The sequence below is a fragment of the Equus caballus genome, chromosome 16, assembly GCF_041296265.1.
Source record: "Equus caballus isolate H_3958 breed thoroughbred chromosome 16, TB-T2T, whole genome shotgun sequence".
NCBI lineage: Eukaryota > Metazoa > Chordata > Mammalia > Perissodactyla > Equidae > Equus > Equus caballus.
This window is the reverse complement of record NC_091699.1, coordinates 15,336,538-15,357,862: the sequence shown is the minus strand read 5'-3', so window position 1 is coordinate 15,357,862 and position 21,325 is coordinate 15,336,538. Positions and strand designations below refer to the sequence as shown.

The 21,325-nt window shown below is 38.0% G+C and overlaps 1 protein-coding gene across 10 annotated transcripts in view; it reads right to left on the bottom strand.

Moving 5' to 3' along the window:
• TMCC1 (transmembrane and coiled-coil domain family 1) overlaps nt 1–21,325 on the bottom strand; it is a 251,308-nt gene that overhangs the window by 204,378 nt on the left and 25,605 nt on the right. For 3 of the 10 annotated variants that reach the window (XM_070237203.1, XM_070237211.1, XM_070237206.1), the window contains exon 2: nt 10,920–11,030. The exons of 5 other annotated variants lie outside the window; for them this stretch is intronic. The gene's annotated coding sequence lies outside the window, so the exon portion shown is untranslated. Of the gene's footprint in view, nt 1–580; nt 649–10,919; nt 11,031–18,852; nt 18,943–21,325 lie in introns of those variants that run through there. 2 more of the 10 variants (XM_070237204.1, XM_070237207.1) reach the window with 2 other exon arrangements.

The window sequence follows — 21,325 nt, the reverse complement described above, 5'->3', positions numbered from 1 at the left end:
AATGTCCTATTCTTTTGTCTATCCATTCTCACAACTCAACTGAACAGATGTTTGAGTGTCTCAAAAATGCAAGACACTGTAATATCCTAGCTAGATCAATAGAAATTAGAAAAGAATCCTTTTTTTCCCCCATAAGCTTTCCTGAAGCCAGAAAAGAGAGCTTACTTTATACCCAACACACTAATGTTAACAAGATCTACTTGGGCCAGAGCTAAGATATAGATATTTAATTTCACATTTTGTCTTCCTATCACACAAAATCCCTTCCAAGAAGTAACTTGCATCCAAAATACTGGCATTTGCTGCTGAGACAAGGCAGCGGTTTAATCACTGGACAGCATCCACAGAAAATTAAGCCAGTGAACTCAGGACCTATTCAACAGTTGGGTTTCTCAGGGGCGGTTTTTTTCCCTCCCTAAGCAATCTATACAACAATTTTCCAAACTATATATACTCATAATGCAGTCATTCCCAGGATCACTAATCAGAAGCATATAAATAAACCATAACACAGCCAAAGTCAAACAAACGTATTTTGACAGATCCAGGCCAACCAACTGCAAAGCTTCTGAACACGCACCCCCACAGGCCTAGGTAGCACCAGCCTTTGGCTCCAGCATATGTTCCTTTCCTTCTTGTAGGGCCAGTTCTGGCTTTTGAAGAAAGAAAAATAAAGCTATCAGTTGAGTGGATCAAACTTCCAGCAGGGTAAATAGAAAAAGATTGTCATATAAATCCCTTCAAACATCTGCTCAAGAGCAATGAAAGCAACTTAGTCATAAAAGACAATACAACAAAAATTCAATATAGTTTAATATTTTTAAAGATCAAAAGAATAAGAAAATATTCAGATATTACTTTCATCAAATTATAAACCAGCTAGCATAAAGAGAGAACAATATAGCTCAAAGCTGAACAATACTATGCAGAGAGCTATTTTTAATTTTCTGTCTATGTTGATTCCATTAGGCAACATGCTTCTGAGCAATAAGGTCATTTTCATCTTAACATTTTATAAAATTCTAGAATAAAAATAGAAGACTTATGGAAGAGGATGGAATTGTTGGGTATGGGGAGTATACTACTAATTAACTGCAAATATGAATTAATATTGCAGCCTTAATTATTTGCCAACACACAGGAAACATAAGCAGAATGGTATTTCTGGAAAGCATTAAAATTACTGATTCACTCTGCAAGTATTTCCCAATACCTACTCTTTGGTTAAAAGTGCAGTATACACCAATATACATAAAAACCTAAAGGAAAGGAAAAGTACCTGTAAGCATACCACATGGGAAAAGCAGCTCCCATACATGTATTCATCTACATGACCTATAAAAACCTGCAAGGGCAGGCCTCTCTCTCTCCACCTCAAACCATGTTCTTTCTCCCTCTAGCTCTCACTTCTCATGCCATACTAGCTGCCTTAATTAGGTGGTGCCTCATTTCATCATATTCCCTTCTACCACAGGGCCTCTGCACCTGCTGTTCCTTCTACCTGGACAACCACCCCTCCTCTCTTTGCCAAGTTAACACCTACTCTTCCTTCAAATCGTAGCACAAGTTATCATTTCCTGAGGATGTATTTTCTAACCTGGTCAAATTTCACTAATATTATCACTTATATACCACCACTGCAGTTGTAATGTAACTTTTTATTTAGTATTAATATCTCCTCCATCAGACCACAGGTTCAATGGGGGATGTTATCACATCAAGTTTTGCTCCACATTATATCCTTAGTGCCTGAGTAGCTCAATAAAAACGTGTTGCATGAATGAATGAATGCATGAACCATGCTCAAGAAGCATCAAACATAGTCCAGATTGCCTAAGTCAAAATTCAGTTGCCAGCAATCACAAAACGTTGAATACCAGGTCAAGCGGCCATCATGATACTTACTATATTTAATTTCCTTTAGCAAGGTCCCTTTAGAAGGGATAATGAAGTTTATTCATCATAAGTCTTCTTCTCATGGTCTCCTATTTACATGAGGAAACCATCAAGAAGTCAAACTCGATTGAATACTCTAAAATAAAGCAATCTAAACCTGTTTGATTAGAGTTTTCATAATAAAATTACTAGTCCTTTTTTTTTACATCTCATTGTCAAGTCCCAAAGCAAAGATAAATCCCTGGTTTGTCTTGAAATCTGAACCTCTTACTCAGTTTATCTCAAGATAAATCACTGAAAATAAAAGTCTACCAAAAAATAACATTTAAAGAAGTTAAAATCGCTAGGCATTTTTTTAAAAAGAAAAGCTTAATAAGAAAAGGAGAAGAAATCACAGCAATGTTTGGATGAAAAACCCTCTTCCACCATACAAAACAAGAAAAAAGACATTTTCCCCATGAATTCTGGCAAGGTCAATTCTCAGCCTTATTCACAAAATTCTTGGATAGCTTCCTTGGCCTAAAAAAGCCCCACACTATTTCACAGCAACTGAGTAAAACCTGGGTATGGAATTGTCTATTTTGATATTAAGCAAACAGTTCTCAATGGTGTTTCAAGGATTCTAACTCATAAAAACAGTGAGTATTATAATTCATGACAAAATAAAAACACAAAAGAATGAAAAAATATAAGATACGCCATTATAAATAAAGGCTATAGTAACAAATTACTCACAGTTTAGGAAAAGATAAACATTTCTACAGAAATTATGAGAGTTAAAGAGAAAGAAACATTGGTGCTTCAGATTCCAATGACTTAGCATGAAAATTTAGTAAGGAATCTACCTCCTTCTTTTTTTTTTTTTAAAGATTGGCACCTGAGCTGACAACTGTTGCCAATCTTTTTTTTTTTTTCTGCTTTTTCTCCCCAAATCCCCCCAGTACATAGTTGTATATTTTAGTTGTGGGTCCTTCTAGTTGTGGCATGTGGGACACCACCTCGGCATGGCCTGACGAGCGGTGCCATGTCCATGCCCAGGATCCGAACCAGCGAAACCCTGGGCCGCCAAAGCGGAGCATGTGAACTTAACCATTCAGCCATGGGGCTAGCCCCTACCTCATTCTTCGAAGTTATTAATCTTTTCAAACAAGGTCAATAAAGACTGCCAAAGCAAATAATCTAGAAAAACTATAATTTCATTCTCCTGAAATTGTATATTCTGCTAAAATAACTATACTAACGCACAGACCTTTGATTTTATGATTTTTCTCACAAATTTTTCTTAAATTTTTGGCATCTACCACAACTTATATGATAGAAAAAATGAACAAGCAATAAAAAAGTATTAGTGGCCTCATTACATTGCTGGTAGGAATGTAAAATGGTATAGCCTTTATGGAAAAGTTTGGCAGTTTCTCATAAAATTAAACATGCGGTTACCATACATCCCAGTAATCACATGCCATGGCATTTATCCCAGAGAAATGAAAACATATGTTCACATAAAAACTTGTACACGAATATTCATAGCAGCATTAGTGATAATACACCATCTGCAAACAATGCAAATGTTCCTCATAGGTGAACGTTTAACAAACTCTGGTACACCCATACAATGGAATATTACTCAGCAATAAATAGGAAGTATTGATTCATACACATAACAACTTGGACAGATCTCAAGGACATTATGCTTAGTGAATGAAAAAAAAACCCAATCTTAAAAGGTTATATACTATATGACTCCATTTACATATCATCCTCAAAATAACAAAACTACAGAGATGAAGAACAGGTTATGTAACCACAGGCCCTCCAGGACCAGTTCAACTGACCCTGTCTCTTATCAATAGAGTGATTAAGAATTATCTTTCAGAAAAACTGCAAAGTCACATAGCCAGGGCATGCATAAAAGACGATGACGTGACCTGAAATGACCTGGGAACTAAAGATCCTCCTCCCCAAAGAACCCAAGGACCGGGACATGACACCAACTTGAAAGTCGGACTCATTATCACAAGCAAGGAGTCCCTGATTCAGAAGATCAGTGTTAAAATTACTTTCCCGCCCCATCATAAATGTTTAAAACTTTACCATAAATGCTTGGAGCCCACCAATCAAAACCTATCCCACTAGCATTTCAGTGTGCCAGCCTGTTCTTCCTAACCTATTAAATTTCACCCCAAATTCTGAATCTGGGAGACAGACCTGAGGGCACACGCCCCCTGTCTCCCTGCAGATCAACCTCGCAGAATAAAAGCTGATTATTTCTCCCCTAAAGGCTGATGCCATAATCAACTGGCTTGTTTATGCACATGAGGCAGAGAACCCCAATTCTGTGTAGTAACAATTACAGGTTGCCATGGGATAGGGATAAGGACAGGAGTGGAGGTGGGTTCCCAAAAATAACACAATGTTTTCAGTTTATTCAATAAACATTAACCGCCCTTGGACTTTTTGAGTTAACTTTGGCCCTCTCTTCAGAGAAATTATCTGCTAACTTTCCCCCTCAACTAGTTGATTCACTAAATTAGCAGCAGTTACTAAGGCAAAACATGTAAATAAGATACTTCTGTTCCTGAGTCATCCAGATATTCTTACAGGAAGTCTAAAAAGAGTGAGAGCACAAAGTTAAGTCTCAGAATTCACAGCAACTCCAGTCTTAGCTGGATAAAAGAAAATCTAGCTGTCAGTACGGAAGATGCAAAGATTAGTACAGGGGCCAAGAATGGCACACTGATATTGAGTGTTAGCTAAAAAATAAAAGTCAAATGGATTAAACATTATTGTATTTTCTTGATGCTAGACAGCATCAATTGATTAAAAGGCATACCTTTACCTGAATAACAGCTTTTTGAGGGGAAATACTACCATATTAAATGCACACAATTTCAAGACATTAAAATGCAAAAAACCATTCCTCTTAGAATTGACAAAATAGGAGATATATGAAATACCACCAGTATGCCTAACCAATACCTATCATTTGTTTCAAAATTTTCCAACACAGAGTTGGACAAAAACACTACTCCTGGGCCTTTATATATCCCAAAATCTACCATGCCTTCTAGACGTAATAAAAGATAAAATTTTAAATAACATTGCTGAAAGCAAACAGAGTAATTTTTTGCAAAGGTGTGGTAAGAATGTAAATGTGTGAAGTGCAACCATAACAAGCCTGAGCTCAACCCAAAAGAAAAGGTTTCAAAGCACTGCAGCACCAACCACCGTAAGGAGTTTACTAACCTTCAATTTCCTCGTGGGCTACAAGAGTACCTACCCTCATAGAGTCATTGTGAAGATTAAATGTAAAACACTTAGAACAGGGCCTGGCATGCAATAAGCACAACCTAAGTACTGGGTTTTTGGGGTTTTTTTTAAATTTATTTTAGGAAACGCCAGACACCTATATAGGAAGTGGCAGCAGCATCTTGGTTCCCACTCAAAATGCTACAGCAGGTATTTCTCATCACCCTAGGTACAACAACATTAACTTCTATGTGGAAGGTTCTTGCCACTCACACAGTTTTTTGCTAAATCTGGTAAGAAAAGGAAATCACCAATTGGGCTTAATTATAAACAAATTTACAGGAAGCAGGAAGAATCCGTAAATTGAAGACAAAAGCTAATAATACGAAACAACTGTTCTTTACAGATTTAGAGACCTTTTAAAGCCCCAGCTCACATTTGTATAGCACGTTGTAGTTTCAAAGTAGTTCTCAACACGTTATCTCATTTGATCCTCACAACAACACTGTGAGGCCCTTGCTGTTATTTCACATTTTACAGATGAGGAAAATGAGGCTTAAATAACACGCTGACGGTCACAGAGTCAGCAAGCAGAAGAGATGGAACTTAAATCTCTCGACTACTCTACTACAACTGCCTCTCTACATGGGGATAAATTTTACAGTGCTAATCAGAATACTATCCTCCATATCACAGCAAACACTTAACAGCTTCAAGACATATTGAAAAATTAGAATAAATCAAAGATCATTAAGGATCATTTGTGGTGTAATGTCTCTTTTTACATATGCTCTTATAAAAAGAAAATGTTTTCAGTTTCAGTACTCAGGATCAAAAAAACCTTTTTTTAATGTTCTCACATTTCAACACCTGAAAGCATGTGTGGCCATCAAGGGGCTGAGAAAAACAACAAAAGGATTAAAATATACAAATGCCAAATTATCCTCTGTTTTGCCTAACTGCCTCTTAGTTTCCAACATACCTGTTAAAGAACAGACTTTCTTATTCATAGGCACAGGTCAAATTTAAGATTTTTTCTGGTAGCTTTAGTGACTTTTTACACCAAGTAACTGACTATCTGCAAAAAACTTCTTTATTCTCACACTGTCAAAGCAATAATATAAATATACATGGTAAATTGATGAAAAAATAATTTGATAAATATAGCAATAATCTGAAGGAACAAAGACAATCTTGTAGTCCAGATTTTCAAATTTTTATTGAAATTCTGACTTGCCCATAGTGGAATTCCTTCATTTTGCCACAGACATTGCAAAATTTTCATAGACAACCTATTATTATAATCATATTTAAGCCTTAATTTTTTGTTGTTGTTGTTAGTACCATCAAGTCAATTCTGACTCCTACTGACCCTATGTATGGCAGAGCAGAACCCAGCCTGGTCTTTTTTGCACCACTCTCTCACCTTCCAGCATCATATCAAACAATGCCCTGCCTGGGTGTGTGTGTGTGTGGGTGTGTGGGTGGGTGTGTGTAAGACTGGCCTGAGCTAACATCTGTGCCAATCTCCCTCTACTCTTTGCGGGATGGCCGCCACAGTGTGGCTTGACGAGCGGTGCTAGGTCCACACCTGGGATCCAAACCAGTGAAACCCGGGCCACCGAAGAGGAGCACAGGAACTTAACCACTGCACCACCGGGCCAGGCCCCCGCGTCTCCCACTGCTATTTTATAGAGTTTTCATGGCCAATTTTTTTTGGAAGTGGGTGGCCAGGTCCTTCTTCCTAGTCTGTCTTAGTCTGGAAGCTCCAGTGAAACTTATCGACCATGGATGACCCTGCTGGTATTTCATACCAGTGGCACAGCTTTCAGTATCATAGCAACACACAGCTGCCACAGTATGACAACCGACAGATGGGTGGTGTGGTTCCCTGACCAGAAAGCAAACCTGGGCTACCACGGTGAAAGTGGCGAATCTTAACCACTAGATCACCATTGCTGGTGAGCCTTAAATACTCAAGGGAGAACAAGGTGATGTCTCAAAGTTACATTTCCTTCTCATTATAGAAATATTTTTTAAAATATGTATTTAAAAATAAATACATTTTCATTGGTTAAATGTATTTGAGCAAATAAGTCATTATGAAACAAAGATGGAAATGCAAATAATTTCAGTATAAGACAAATCATAAAAATAAACTAACATTTTAGGAAATTTACCTTTGACTTCTTTGCTCTAACAGGTTAGCACTGCTTCCCTCCCACCTTCCCCACATGGACAACAAACATAACCTAGGACTTTGATCATTTAATTTTTTCCCCCTTCATAGTGCCTGACACACAGTTGGTGCTCAATAAAAATACGTTAAACTTCCCAAGAGACTCAAACTTTTCATTAATCACTATCATACCACAATCCAGATTCCATGATTATGAAGGTACATGGCAGTGTATCACCCTACATCAGGGCAATTGTACAACTTTCAATCTATTCATCACCAATGACAACTGAAAAAACTGGTTATTAAAAAATAGAGAAATTGAATAAAACTTTCTCCAAAGAAGATATACAACTGACCAATAAACACATGAAAAGATGCTCAACATCACTAATCATTAGAGAAATGCAAATCAAAATCACAATGAGACACCACTTCACAGACACTAGAATGGCTAAAATCAAAAGAGAGACAATATAGTAAGTATTGGAGAGAACGTGGAGAGATTGGAACCTTTATACATTGCTGGTGGGAATATAAAATGGCCTGGGTAAGCAGTTCCTCAAAATGATAAACATAAGAGTTACCACAAGACTCAGCAATTCCATTTCTAGGCACATATATATAGTCCACACAAAAACCTGTATACAAATGTTCACAGTGGCATTGTTCATAATAGCCAAAAAGCGTAATAAATGAAAACATCCATCAACTGATAAATGAACAAACAAAATGTGGTACGGCCATACAATGGAATATTATTTGGCAATAAAAAAAGAACTGAAACATGCTACAGAATGGATAAGCCTTGAAAACATGCTAAGTGAACGAAGTCAGTCACAAAAGACCACAAATTCTATAAATTCATTTGTACAATATGTCCAGAATAGGCAAAGCCATAGAGACAGAAAGTAGATCAGTGGTTACATAGGGCTAAGGCAGGGACAGAAATGGGGAAAGATTGCTAAATGGGTACAAAATTTCTTTTTGGGATGATGAAAATATTCTGGAATTAGATTGTGGTGATGGTTGTACAACTCTTTGAATAGACTAAAACCCAATGAAAGGTACACTTTAAATGAGTGCATTTGAAGGTATGTGAAATATATTTCAATAAAACTAATAAAACAAGATGTTAATAGGGAAAAACAGGTGCATGGTATACAAGAACTCTCTATGTTATCTTTGCTTAATTTTTCTGTAAATCTAAAACTTCTGAAGTAAAAAATATCGATATATAAATTAGTAAGGAAGATCAGATAATAAATAGCTAAAGTATGGGTAGGCTGAAGTAGCACCACAGAACTTTAGATTCACACACAGCGCCTCAGACAAAAAAGTGTTGAATAAATATTAGATGTAAAAAATGATTGGGGCCAGCCCAGTGGCATGGTGGTTAAGTTCAGTGCGCTCCACTTCAGCAGCCCAGGGTTTGTGTGTTCAAATCCCAGGGGCAGGCCTATACCACTCATCAAGCCATGCTGTGGCAGTGACCCACATACAAAATAGAGGAGGACTGGCATAGATGGCAGCTCAAGGCCAATCTTCCTCAAGCAATACAGGGAAGACTGGCAATGGATGTTGGCTCAGGGCCAATCTTCCTCAGTCCCCACCCCCCAAAAATAAAAAGTGAGGTTAGGCTTTGTTCTCCAGATTATACAACGGCACAGGCAGAAGGAAGAACAGGATTCACAGATCTCACAACAAGCTCATCATTCATTTGGCCAAACAACTTTCCTTTTCTTACTTAAGTACAATTTTGCCAATAAATTTACTTTCAGACAACCAAAAAACTTTCAGGAAAAAATCTACACAGAAAAGAAAAGGCTGGTAAACAATAGTGCCACTTTATCAATGTAAAACTACTCCCTTTCCACACTAGATTAGGATTTTATTAGACATGCATTTTAACACAATTATGCCTTATCTATTTCTAAAAGGCAAAAGACCTTACTCTCTACACATCAGACTTTATTATAGGGTTCAAGATTCAAATTACTGATGAAATATAAAAGATGTCAAGATTTATTTTCATTGGCTTCTTAATATGAATAATAAAACACTCAAAGGGTTCAAAAAGAGGTTATTGACTGGAAAGGGGCATAAAGGAACTTTCTGGTGGGGGAAGAAAATGTTCTATATATTGATCTGACTGGTGGTTATAACTATACATCATACACATCTGTATGCAGATGTCAAAATTCACTGAGCTATATATACATCTTAGATTTGTATATTCACAAATTATACCTCAATTTTTAAAAATGAAAAAAAACTATTCCAAAGAATAACTTCATGAGCCCAAAGCATATGATGCAAAGTCATATTTTGTCTTCTTTTAGTAAAAAGAATCAAGCATTGCTTTGGTATGTCAAAATCAAGAAGGAAAAACAGATCTCCCAACTCTGTCCTATTATAGATCCAACCTCTGTGCCTCACCATGAGATTGAATGTTGAGATTCTTTTACTGAGAGGGAGAACAGGACAGACTGAAGAAAGGGCAGAACCAATCCTAGTTCAGCCAATCACCCAGAATAAGGCTAGAAAACAAAGGAATCAAATCAACATGCTCTCCATCTCCAAACTCCATATTCTTAGTCTCAAAGGAGAAAATTATTTTTATCTGGAACTAGTTGTGAAATAATGCAAAGAATGCAAAAGAAGTTCCCAGGTTCACACTCCCTCTAAAAACTATCACAGCGCTACCTCTTGCTTCATTCTGCAGTTTTTCTAAGGGAGTTCTAAGCCACTACACTCCCTCCTCTTAACTTTTGGTCATTTACATGTCTAGAATGAGAAAGTGAGGAGTATACAGGTTAGGTCTCAATGGATGAGATAAAATATGGTTCTTATTTTACAGTCATAACATTTTAGAGATGGACTAGATCTGAGCAGCCATTTATTCACTTAGCAAATAAAGAAACTTAATCCTAAAACGGTTAAGAAATTTGCTTAAGACCTCCTGGCTAATAAGTGGCAGAGTCAAACGTGAATCCAGCCTTCTATTCACACCACACCACACCACACCTATACCTCTGCCCAAATAGAAACTGGATACTACCTTATCTGAAATGATAATTACACTCTGGGGAAAAATGGTTCATGTTATCTAAATTTTCATACCCATCTATCCCACAGCATGAATATTTTAACAAATTTATAATCAGAATTATAACTGTCAACCAGTCTACCATCAGTATCTTCTTTTCTCAGCAGTAAAATCCCTTTGGTAAACTGAATTAATACCAAAAGGTTATTTGGTAAATAAATTGTCAAGGCAAACAGAGATGAATGATTTTAAAGAATATATGCAGCATATTCCTCATGGTAAACCATCTTACTTCACCAAAGACATTCATTTAGTCATTTATCCATTCAGCAAACACTGAAAGGCCTAGGTATCAGGCACCAAGGAATACAAAGAGACAGGTACAAAGGACTTTGGTATGGGTAGGTAGACAAACAATAGAATGCAGTAACTTATGGCCATGATGGGACACCATGGTGTCCCATCTTCCACAGGGTGCTGTAGAAGCCGAGAGAAGCAACATCTACTTTAATCTGGAGGGTCAGGGAAGTCAGACCAGCTTCTTACTCTCCCAAGCAGTAAGATGTGCTCCTGAAAGCTCAGGCTTCTCATCATTCTTGAAATATGCGATCTTGAACACTGGTCTCTCATTGACATTAAAACGTCCAAAATCTCTATCTGAGGCAAAGAAAAACAGCATTACAATATTATCCTATTTATGTAAAACTATGTTATATTCATCTATCTATTCATGCATATATTTTCAAAGAGACACGTACAGAAGGATCTTTACAAAAACTTTAATGGTAATCATCCCTGTGGGATGGATTTTCAGATTGTTTCAACTTCTTTATACTTTTCAGTATTCATTTTTAAGAATACTCCTGTCATTTTTTCATTCTGCTGTAATAAGGTGAGTGGGACAAGGCAAATACACAAAAGAAAGTCGAATAAACTATTACTTTACTTATATCAGCCTGTCTCCCCTATTCAGAGCATTACTTGTCACACTGGGGACACTAATGCAGCATACTTGAGATTTTTTATTTCCACTTGTAAGAAGGGCCACTTCTGGGAAAGTTTCTGGAGACACAAGAAAAGTAAATGGGGACCAAATTTTAAAAGGCTGTAATCACCATGCTAAGGTGTTTAGACTTCATTTTGTGGATGACAGAAAAACACTGAAGGGTTTTTGAGCTAACCCGTTAGCTAACGACTAGCAATCAACTCCATTTTTTAACAAGATATCTCTAGTAACATTTGTAATACATACACAGGAAAGGGAGTAAAGGCAAAGAGATGTGTTAGAAAGTTTTGGCTGTATGTTTAAAAAAATAATCTAGAGAGGGGCCAGCCCTGGGGTGTAGTCGTTAAGTTCGGCGCACTCTGCTTCAGTGGCCCGGGTTCACAGGTTTAGTTCCCAGGCACGGACCTACACCACTCATCAGCCATGTGGTGGCAGCAACCCAAATATAAAGTGGAGGAAAACTGGCAAAAGATGTTAGCTCAGGCGACAAATGTTGGAGAGGTTGTGGAGAAAAAGGAACCCTCATACACTGTTGGTGGGAATGCAAACTGGTACAGCCACTATGGAAAACAGTAGGGAGATTTCTCAAAAAGTTAAAAATAGAAATACCCTATGACCCAGCCATCCCATTACTGGGTATCTATCCTAAGAACCTGAAATCAGAAATCCCAAGAGTCCCTTGCACCCCTATGTTCATCGCAGCATTATTTACAATAGCCAAGACGTGGAACCAACCTACATGCCCAGAAACTGATGATTGGATAAAGAAGATATGGTACATATACACAATGGAATACTACTCAGCCATAAAAAAAGACAAAATTGGCCCATTCACAGCAACGTGGATGGACCTCGAGGGTATTATGTTAAGCGAAATAAGCCAGTCAGAGAAAGACGAACTCTATATGACTCCACTCATAGGTGGAAGTTAGTATATTGACAAGGAGATCTGATCGGTGGTTACCAGGGAAAAGGGGGGGTGGGGGGAGGGCACAAAGGGGGAAGTGGTGTACCCACAACATGACTAACAAAAACGTACAACTGAAATCTCACAAGGTTGTAATCTATCATAATAAAAAAAAAAAAAGATGTTAGCTCAGGGTTAATCTTCCTCAGCAAAAAAAAAATTAGAGAAAAGACATTAAATTTTTATCAGTGGTATCTCTAGAGGCTGAGAATATAGAGTCTCCCACTTTTGGTGTTACACATCTCTATAATCCTTGTACTTCTTAAAGTATGTATGTATTATATTTATAACCAGAAAAAATAAGAATGGCTATCACAATAACTCAAAGAGGGTGCAAAGGAAATGATGAAAGCTTGGATTACAAACTCCATAACGGCAGGAAACTGATCTGTCCATTTACCTCTATATCCCTCGCACCTTGTACAGTGCCTAGCATATATTAGGTGCTCAATAAATGTGTCAGAATAAATGAAAGACTGAATGAGTGAACAAATGAACATCCTAAAGGCTCAATGAAGAAGAAACATTTCAGAAGTAAAACATACATCTGTTGATTAACAAAAGCCAAGAACAGGAAGAAATCAAAGATAATCTCAAATTTTATGTACCAGTCAGCTTAGTGAACGATGAGCCATACACAAACTGAGATAAGTAAAAGTCGAGGAGGTACCGGTATACGAGAATGCAAAGAGATCACAGCAAAAATACCAATGAGTTTGGTGGAAAATATTAAGTTTCAGGAATCAGAAGTTCCCAAAACTTAGTTTAGGACTGTAAACCACACACCATAGTTTATGTACTCTCATGCTCTTAATCAACAACAGAATAGGAAACGCAGATCAAAATGGAATACACCACTATTCTGGATGCCCTGGTGCCCTAACCTGATTTTTGCCCCACTGATATTTAAAATTAAGATTATGAAATAAGTATACTTTATTGCTTTAGAGTCTTCACTTCTCATTTGCTTCTTAATAGGATACAAAGGCCCACAGCTATATTTTATATTTTCACTATTTGCTACAGACAGAATTCTGGGTTCACAGATCCAGGAAACATCAGAAATTCAATACACTTAGAATTATTTACCATAAACATACAAAATTTATGTACTGGCTTTATTCAGTATTATTCATTGGCAAACTATTATAAAATAACAATTTGTCACACACCAGTGACTGTTTTAAAGTTTCAGTTTGAAACTTGAAATAGGTTTTTTTTGCTTTTGAGGAAGATTAGCCCTGAGCTAACATCTGCTGCCAATCCTGCTCTTTTTGCTGAGGAAGATTGGCCCTGAGCTAACATCTGTGCCCATCTTCCTCTATTTTGTATGTAGAACACCTGCCACAGCAGGGCTTGATAAGCAGTGCATAGGTCTGTGCCCGGTATCCAAACCAGTGAATCCCAGGCCACCAAAGCGGAGGACATGAACCTAACCACTATACCACAAGACCAGCCTCAAAACTTGAAATACTTTTGAAAAAAATGTTTTGAGAGCACTCTTTATCAACAGTGTTTTTACAGATGTTTATTCTCACAATAGGACAGGAAAACTTATTTTTGAATACTTTTTTCACTTAGTCCAGGATTACAACATGATATATCCAACTGTCCTCATAACTTTGCAAGTCTCTTCCCCCTCCAATTCATTCTACCTATGAACTGGGGGAATTTAGCTGTTTCAGCGGCACCTTCCAGCTAAGGATCTCAAAACAAATGTTATTTACATTACCAAGAATCAAAACCCTGGCACCACAGCCCAATACAGAAACATATCAATGATCTAGAGGGAATTCAATACTGATGTTCTGAAACCCAGCCCTCTGCTCTAAAAACAAGACCTAGTTTTATGTAATGGTTTGGTATGATAAGAAATATATATTTGGGGGCAGCCCCGTGGCCTAGTGGTTAAGTTTGGCATGCTCTGCTTTGGCAGCCCGGGTTCAGTTCTCGGGCATGGACCTACACCACTCGTCGGTGGCCATGCTGTGACAGCAAACCACATACAAAACAGAGGAAAATTGGCACAGATGTTAACTCAGGGCAAATCTTTCTCAAGCAAAAAGAGCAAGATTGGCAACCGATGTTAGCTCAGGTCTTTGCCCCCAGTTCCTGGCACAGAGCTCCTAAAACTCTTAGAATTTCCTGAGCGATAGGAGTTCTTTTTGTTATTCATAATAAGTCTGTTATAACCATACCTGAGTTTATGTTAATAAGGTGACTCTTGGTGAGCCTTGGACAGCCTCAGGCTGGGAGCTAGTTGCCAGAGGAACTAACCATGTGATTAGAAGGTTAGAACTTTCAGGCCCTGCCCTGATCTGGGGAAAGGAGGGAGGCTGGAGACTGAGTTAATCACCAATGCCAATGATTTAATCAGTCATTCCTGGGTAATGAAACCTCCACAAAAACCCCTAAACAACAGGGGCTGGCCCTGTGGCCGAGTGGTTAAGTTCACGCACTCCGCTGCAGACGGCCCAGTGTTTTGTTGGTTCGAATCCTGGGCGCGGACATGGCACTGCTCATCAAACCACGCGGAGGCAGCGTCCCACATGCCACAACTAGAAGGACCCACAATGAAGAATATACAACTGTGTGCCAGGGGGCTTTGGGGAGAAAAAGGAAAAAAATAAAATCTTAAAAAAAAAAAAAAAAAACCCTAAACAACAGCAGAAAGCTTCTGAATGGCTCAACACATTGAGGTTTTGGGAGGGTGAGGAGGGAATGGAAGAAGGCATGTAAGCTCCCCATATCTTACCCTATGTATCTCTTCCATTTGACCGTTTCTGAGTTATATCCTTTATAATAAACCTATAAATGTAAGCAAAGTGTCTTTCCCAAGTTCTGTGAATCATCCTAGCAAATTAGTGAAGCAGAGGAGGGGGGTGTGGGAACCCCTGAATTTGTAGCAAAGTTGGTTAGAAGTACAGGTGACCCAGGACTTGAAACTGGTGTCTACAGTTGGGGCAGTCTTGTGGAACTGAGCCCTTTAACTTCTAGGATATGACATTAATTCCAGGTAGACAGTGTCTGAAATGAATTGTGGGACACCCATCACAGAATTGGACAACTGGTTATGGTGTGGAAAAACCCACACAAAAGTGGTTAATTCCTAGGCTATATTTGTAAAGCTTGAAGATACAAACGGATTTGTTGATATAATCTCCCAGCTTACCTTGCTGCACATGTATAAATAGAAGACCAAATTTTAAGCAATGTTGTCAGAACAGTTGCTACTAATAATAATTAGCATTAATCTTATGCCATCTATGTGTCATCTTTGTGCCGGGCATTAAGCTTACAGTAAATTATTCCTAGTGTACACAAGTCTGAAAGGTAGATACTGCTCCCAAAAGCAGATCAGAAAATTAAATCCCATCATTAAATTTCCTTCTGCACACAGCAAATGGCAGAGCTGAGGACTAAATCTAGTTTTAACACACAAATCCCTGTTTTCTTCTACATTATAGCAAGCTTTACTTTTTATTAGGTAGTCTAATAAAATTACAAACTCTCTAACAATCCGTGAGGATAACATGTCCCAAATTATGCCTGTGAAAGATTAGTCTTAAGAGATGCTCTGTTGAAATAACTAATAAATAAAATAAGAATGAAATTCCATCTACAGCTCTAATATTCTACTTTTCTACTTTCTACTTTCTTAAAAAGCACTTTTTTAGCATTACATTCTCTTGCTGGTCAGCAAACATTTCATTTTTTTCTTCCCCAGTTATTAATAAACTAAGCTCAACAAAACTTTTTATTACTTTCTCATCATTACCAATATTAGCATAATGGAGAGAGGCTACTTGAGATCAGAAAATCTTAAGAGCTGAGAAGGACAAGAAAGATCATGTAGTACAAACTCTTGCAGAAACATATTTCATAATATCTCCAGAAGACAATCATCCAGCTGATACCGCAATCTCTCTAATGACAAGAGACTTCCGAAAGTAGTCTATTCCATTGTTGGATAGATCTTACTGTGCAAAAGGTCTTCCCCCCACAGTGGGATGAAATGCACCTCCGACATAACTTCTACCTGTTGTCTGTCCTCTGGAGAAATACAGATGAGAAGTCTGCTCTGTTTTGCTTAAAACAACTCTTAAAATATGTTTAGATAGTTTCCAAATATTATCTTCTGAAGCAAAACAGCTCCTAATTCAACAGTTCTTCATGAGATACAGTGGCTAGAGTTCCAAGTATTCTGGTCACATTCATCTGGACAATTTAGATTACCATTGTCCTACTTAAGTGGACACAATACTCCAGATTTAACCTGACAGTACAAGAACAAAGGAACTATTACTTCTCTTAAATCTAGCACTGTACATCTATAAATGTTCATCACTGTTAGCCTCTTTTGAAAGCCATGTCATACAACTACCTTAGATTATGGTGGCTTTCAAATGAAAAGCAAACTATTTCAGGCCAGATCATTTCCATTAAAGAGTAGGGCCTTAGATTCCTGTCACAACTATCTTGCTACTTCCATACTTCATCCTGTTTAGATCACCTTGATTTTGTGACAACGTATTACATAACCCTCCAGTTTCAGCATCATCTAAAAATTTTGGTAAGGATGTGTATTACACTATTATTCAAGATCTAGATCCACATAGCTTGGCAAAAGCAAAACTTACAATCCTGTATAACACTGTGCTTTTATAACAAAATAAATAAACAATCAAATTTAAAAGACTAACAAACTGGGAAAAGATATTTGCAACACATATAACACGCTGATTTCATTACATAAATGGCTCCTACAAATTCATAAAGGAAAAAACATTTAATCAATGAAAACAGAACCAAAGTTTAACATGAACAGTAAGTTCACAGAAAAGACATATGATTTTTATATAGATAAAAACCTCACTCATAAAGAGCAATGTAAATTAAACTTATAATGTGATACCACTTTTTTCCTATCAGAGTGGCTAAAATCAAAGTGTCTGATAACACATCTAATTTGTAAGGATTGTGTGGAAACAAGCACTCACAGAATGCTGATGGGAATGTAAACTGATTCCAATTCTTCAGAACACAATTTAGAAATTTTAATTACACCTACCTTTTCTTTGGAAATGTGGATATTCACTGCAGCATTATTTGTAATAGCAAAAGTGCTAGACACTGTTAGTTGTCAACCCAACAGCCATTTCTCCCTTCTTCCTCACGAATCAGAACTCACATTTTGTTCAAGGTGGCGATATGCCCAACTCTAAGAGATGACTCATGATTGGTTGAAGCCAAGTATGGCTATCATGTTCTCTTTGCTAGATAATCACTTTCTCAGCCATGAGAAATGGGAGGTCAGGGGCAGCAATATGACCCTTTCTGAAATGTAAGGAGATGTCACATACGGAGGTGCTACTCAAACCATGGTTTGCTGATCCACAGCATCACATGGGAGCTCATTAGAAAGACAAATTCTCAGGCTTCACTCTCAAACTATGGATTTCAGAATTTCTGTTGGTGGATCCCAGGAATCTGTGTTTTAACAAGCTCCCTAGGTGAGTCTTACACACTGAAGTTCATCAAGCACTGTTTAGGAGATTTCTGGGAATTATTTTCTTTCCATTTAAAATGACAGAGCTTTCCCAGTAGAAAAATATTTTGCCCTCAATTTCCTGTCTTTGAATGCAGTTAGTTGTGCTGCTTAGAGCTGAGGCAGCCATCCTACAACTATGAGGCTACATGGGAAACTGAAAAGCCAACAGACTGAGGAAAACAGAGTTAGAAAGGGAAAAATCTAGGTCCTAAATATTACCAAGCCACTGAACTAGCCCTGAACTACCTATCTCCTTGCTTTTGCTTATATGAGATAATTTAAAGTCTTTACTGTTTAAGTCATCATTAGATATTCTGTTACTGTTATTTACAATTGAATGTATCCTAAGTGATACACCTTGTGTCTGTCCATGAAAACTAATGGAGCTGAAATTCTAGTGGAGATAAAGCAGCAGATTGTGGCCAAGACTTGATAGCAGTCTGAGACTAGCACTGGTTGTCTCAATGCTATGGGAGCATAGGGGAAATCCAAAGAAATAAAATTATGGTAAATACGTAACACGAAACACTATGCAGCTGTTAAAAAATGATGCAAGTTTATAAGTAGTGATATGTTTTATGAGGAAAAAAGCAAGGCATAGAACTGTTTGAATAGTAGGCCTCTATTTGAGGTTTTAAAACGTGGGATATAAATAAAAACATGTACACACATATGCTTGCAAAATATCTCTGGACGGATATACAAAAAACTGGTAAAAATGCTTGTTTCCAAGAAGAAGAACTGGGGGCTGGACATCAGAGATTAAAGGGAGCGGTTCTTTTTTCACTTCTGAATTATTTCAACATTTGTCTATTCCTTTCAAAAAATGTTTGAAATAACGAAAATTGCTTTTAGACTTAGATTATGCAAAAGAAAACTTGAAAGGTAGATCAAAACTAATACTTCTAAAAATCCCTAAAAATTACTGTTTAACTACTAGCACCTGGCACAGTACCTTCTTTGCTTCTGATTGATGCTCAAATGTCTGTGACATGAACTGCTATAGGATCGAACCCATACGCTGTCACTTATGGGAACTAAGAATCTAAAAAGAAAACTATCAACTTCACATATTTGAACCTCTCCAAATCAAGGTTGGTCAGATAATCGCTTAACTCTGTTTTCTATATTCTATATATAGAATATATTCTATATTCTCTCTCTAAAATACATTTCTGTTTCACAGCACTGTTTTAATGACCAAAAAGGTAAGTTCAGCCCACAACAGCCATCTGTGGATTTTCCATACACCCATAAGCATTAAAACACCAGCAGTCTGAGACCACTAACAAGGTTTGGCCCCAGTCTGCTACTTTGTTTTCACTAGAATATACGCTCTATTCAGGCAGAAACCTTTATCCACTCTATCACCAGCACCTACAACAGAGCCACACATACATAAAAGCATTTGATAAATATATATATATTTTGGGAGGGGGGGTGAGGAAGATCAGCCCTGAGCTAACATCTGTTGCCAATCTTCCTCTATTTTGTATGTGGCATACTGCCACAGCAGGGCTTGATGAGTGGTGTGTAGGTCCATACCCAGAAACTGAACCTGTGAACCCTGGGCCATCACGAAGCAGAGTGCGTAAACTTAACCACCATAACACTGGGCCAGCCCCATAACATTTTTTAAATAAACAAATGAAGAACAGAAGTCTTCCATAAATGCTAAAATGTGGTAGGTTATATCTAACCATAACCTATCTACTTTGGTTATCTACACAAGCTCATCTGGCTGAGAATGATATACATACTGGATAACTCTACTAAAGAACAGATAGAAGTTGAGTGACGTCAGCATCATAGTGGAGTAATCGCTTCCCTTAGACTCTCTCCCATAAGATACAATGAAAAGGACATTCATATACCAACAGAGGACATTCACACAACACAAAAGATGTCTGAGAGACCCACGCAGTCATATGACTGAAGGTGAGGGTGCTGGACCCAGCAGGGAGGAAGTGGAAGGAGGTAATGGAATCTCCTCTCCCTCCCTGGCAGTGACCCAGGGTGTGAGACTGCGTGCAGCTCTTAGAAAAGAGGGGGAGGAGCAGCTCTCCACAGGAATGCCTACACTCTCCAAGTTCCCTCACAGCCAATGGGAAAGCTCCACACAGAGGATGGTAAGCTACTGCGGGGGTGTCTTCATCAAACCAGCACCCCAGAGAGCAGATAACAAGGGCAGAGTGAGAACTCACCCAGGAACATGCAAGCAAAAGAAAACACTACTCCCTTCATCTAGCACTCCAGCTCAGTCAGTCAGCTAGAGCACCCAGCCATACCTTACAAAACGAGCAGCTGTGAGCAGGCAAGCAGGCAAACACAGACAGGCCCTGTCAGCATAGATTCCAAAGGAGAGGCACAGACACCAAGAATCGTGTCAGACTCAGAACTGCCCCAAGTGGCGGGAGGTGGCATCCACAACCAGATACTACCCCTATGCAAAGGCACAAATCCAAACCATCAGACAGCATGAAGAAATATATTAATATTCCAGAACAGAAGGAAAATGACAAGTACCCAGAAATCAATCCTGAAAATACAGAAATTTACAATCTAAATGAAAGAGGATTCAAAATAACCATCATAAGAAAAGTCAACAAGGGGCTGGCCCAGTGGCGTAGTGGTTAAGTTTGTATGCTCCACTTGGGTGGCCTGGGTTTTGCAGGTTCGGATCCTGGGCACAGACCTAGCACCACTGGTCAAGTGATGCTGTGGGAGCATCCTACATAAAATACAGGAAGACTGGCATAGATGTTAGCTGAGTGACAATCTTCCTCAAGCAAAAGGAGGAAGACTGGCAAAAGATGTTAGCTCAGGGCCAATCCTCCTCACAAAAAAAAACCCAAAAAACCTGAACAAGTTACGAGAAAATTCGTTATCGACAGTTCAATGAAATCAGGAACAAAATTAACGAACAGAGGAAATTTGTAACAAAAGAGACTGAAACTATAAAGAAATGCCAATCAGAAATGTTGGAGATAAAAAAAACAATGAATGAGACAAAGAAAAATATGGACTCTGAAAAACAGAACTTATATTATGGAGGACAGAATTAGCAATCTGGAGGACAGAAATATAGAAATGCTTCAGATGGAGGAGAGAACTAAAACTAAAAAGAAAGGAAGAAATTCTCCAAGAAATATCCAACTCAATTAGGAAATGCAACATAAGGATTATAGGTATTCCAGATGGAGAAGAGAGAAAGAATGGAGCAGAAAGCTTGTTCAAAGTAATAATAGTGGAGAACTTCCCAAACCTGAGGAAGGAGCTGGAAATACAAGTAAAATAAGCTAATGGAACTCCTAATTATGTCAATGTAAAAAGACCTTCTCCAAGCCATATAGTAGTAAAACTGGCAAAACTCAATGACAAAGAAAAAATACTAAGGGCAGCAAGGCAGAAGAAAACAACTTACTATG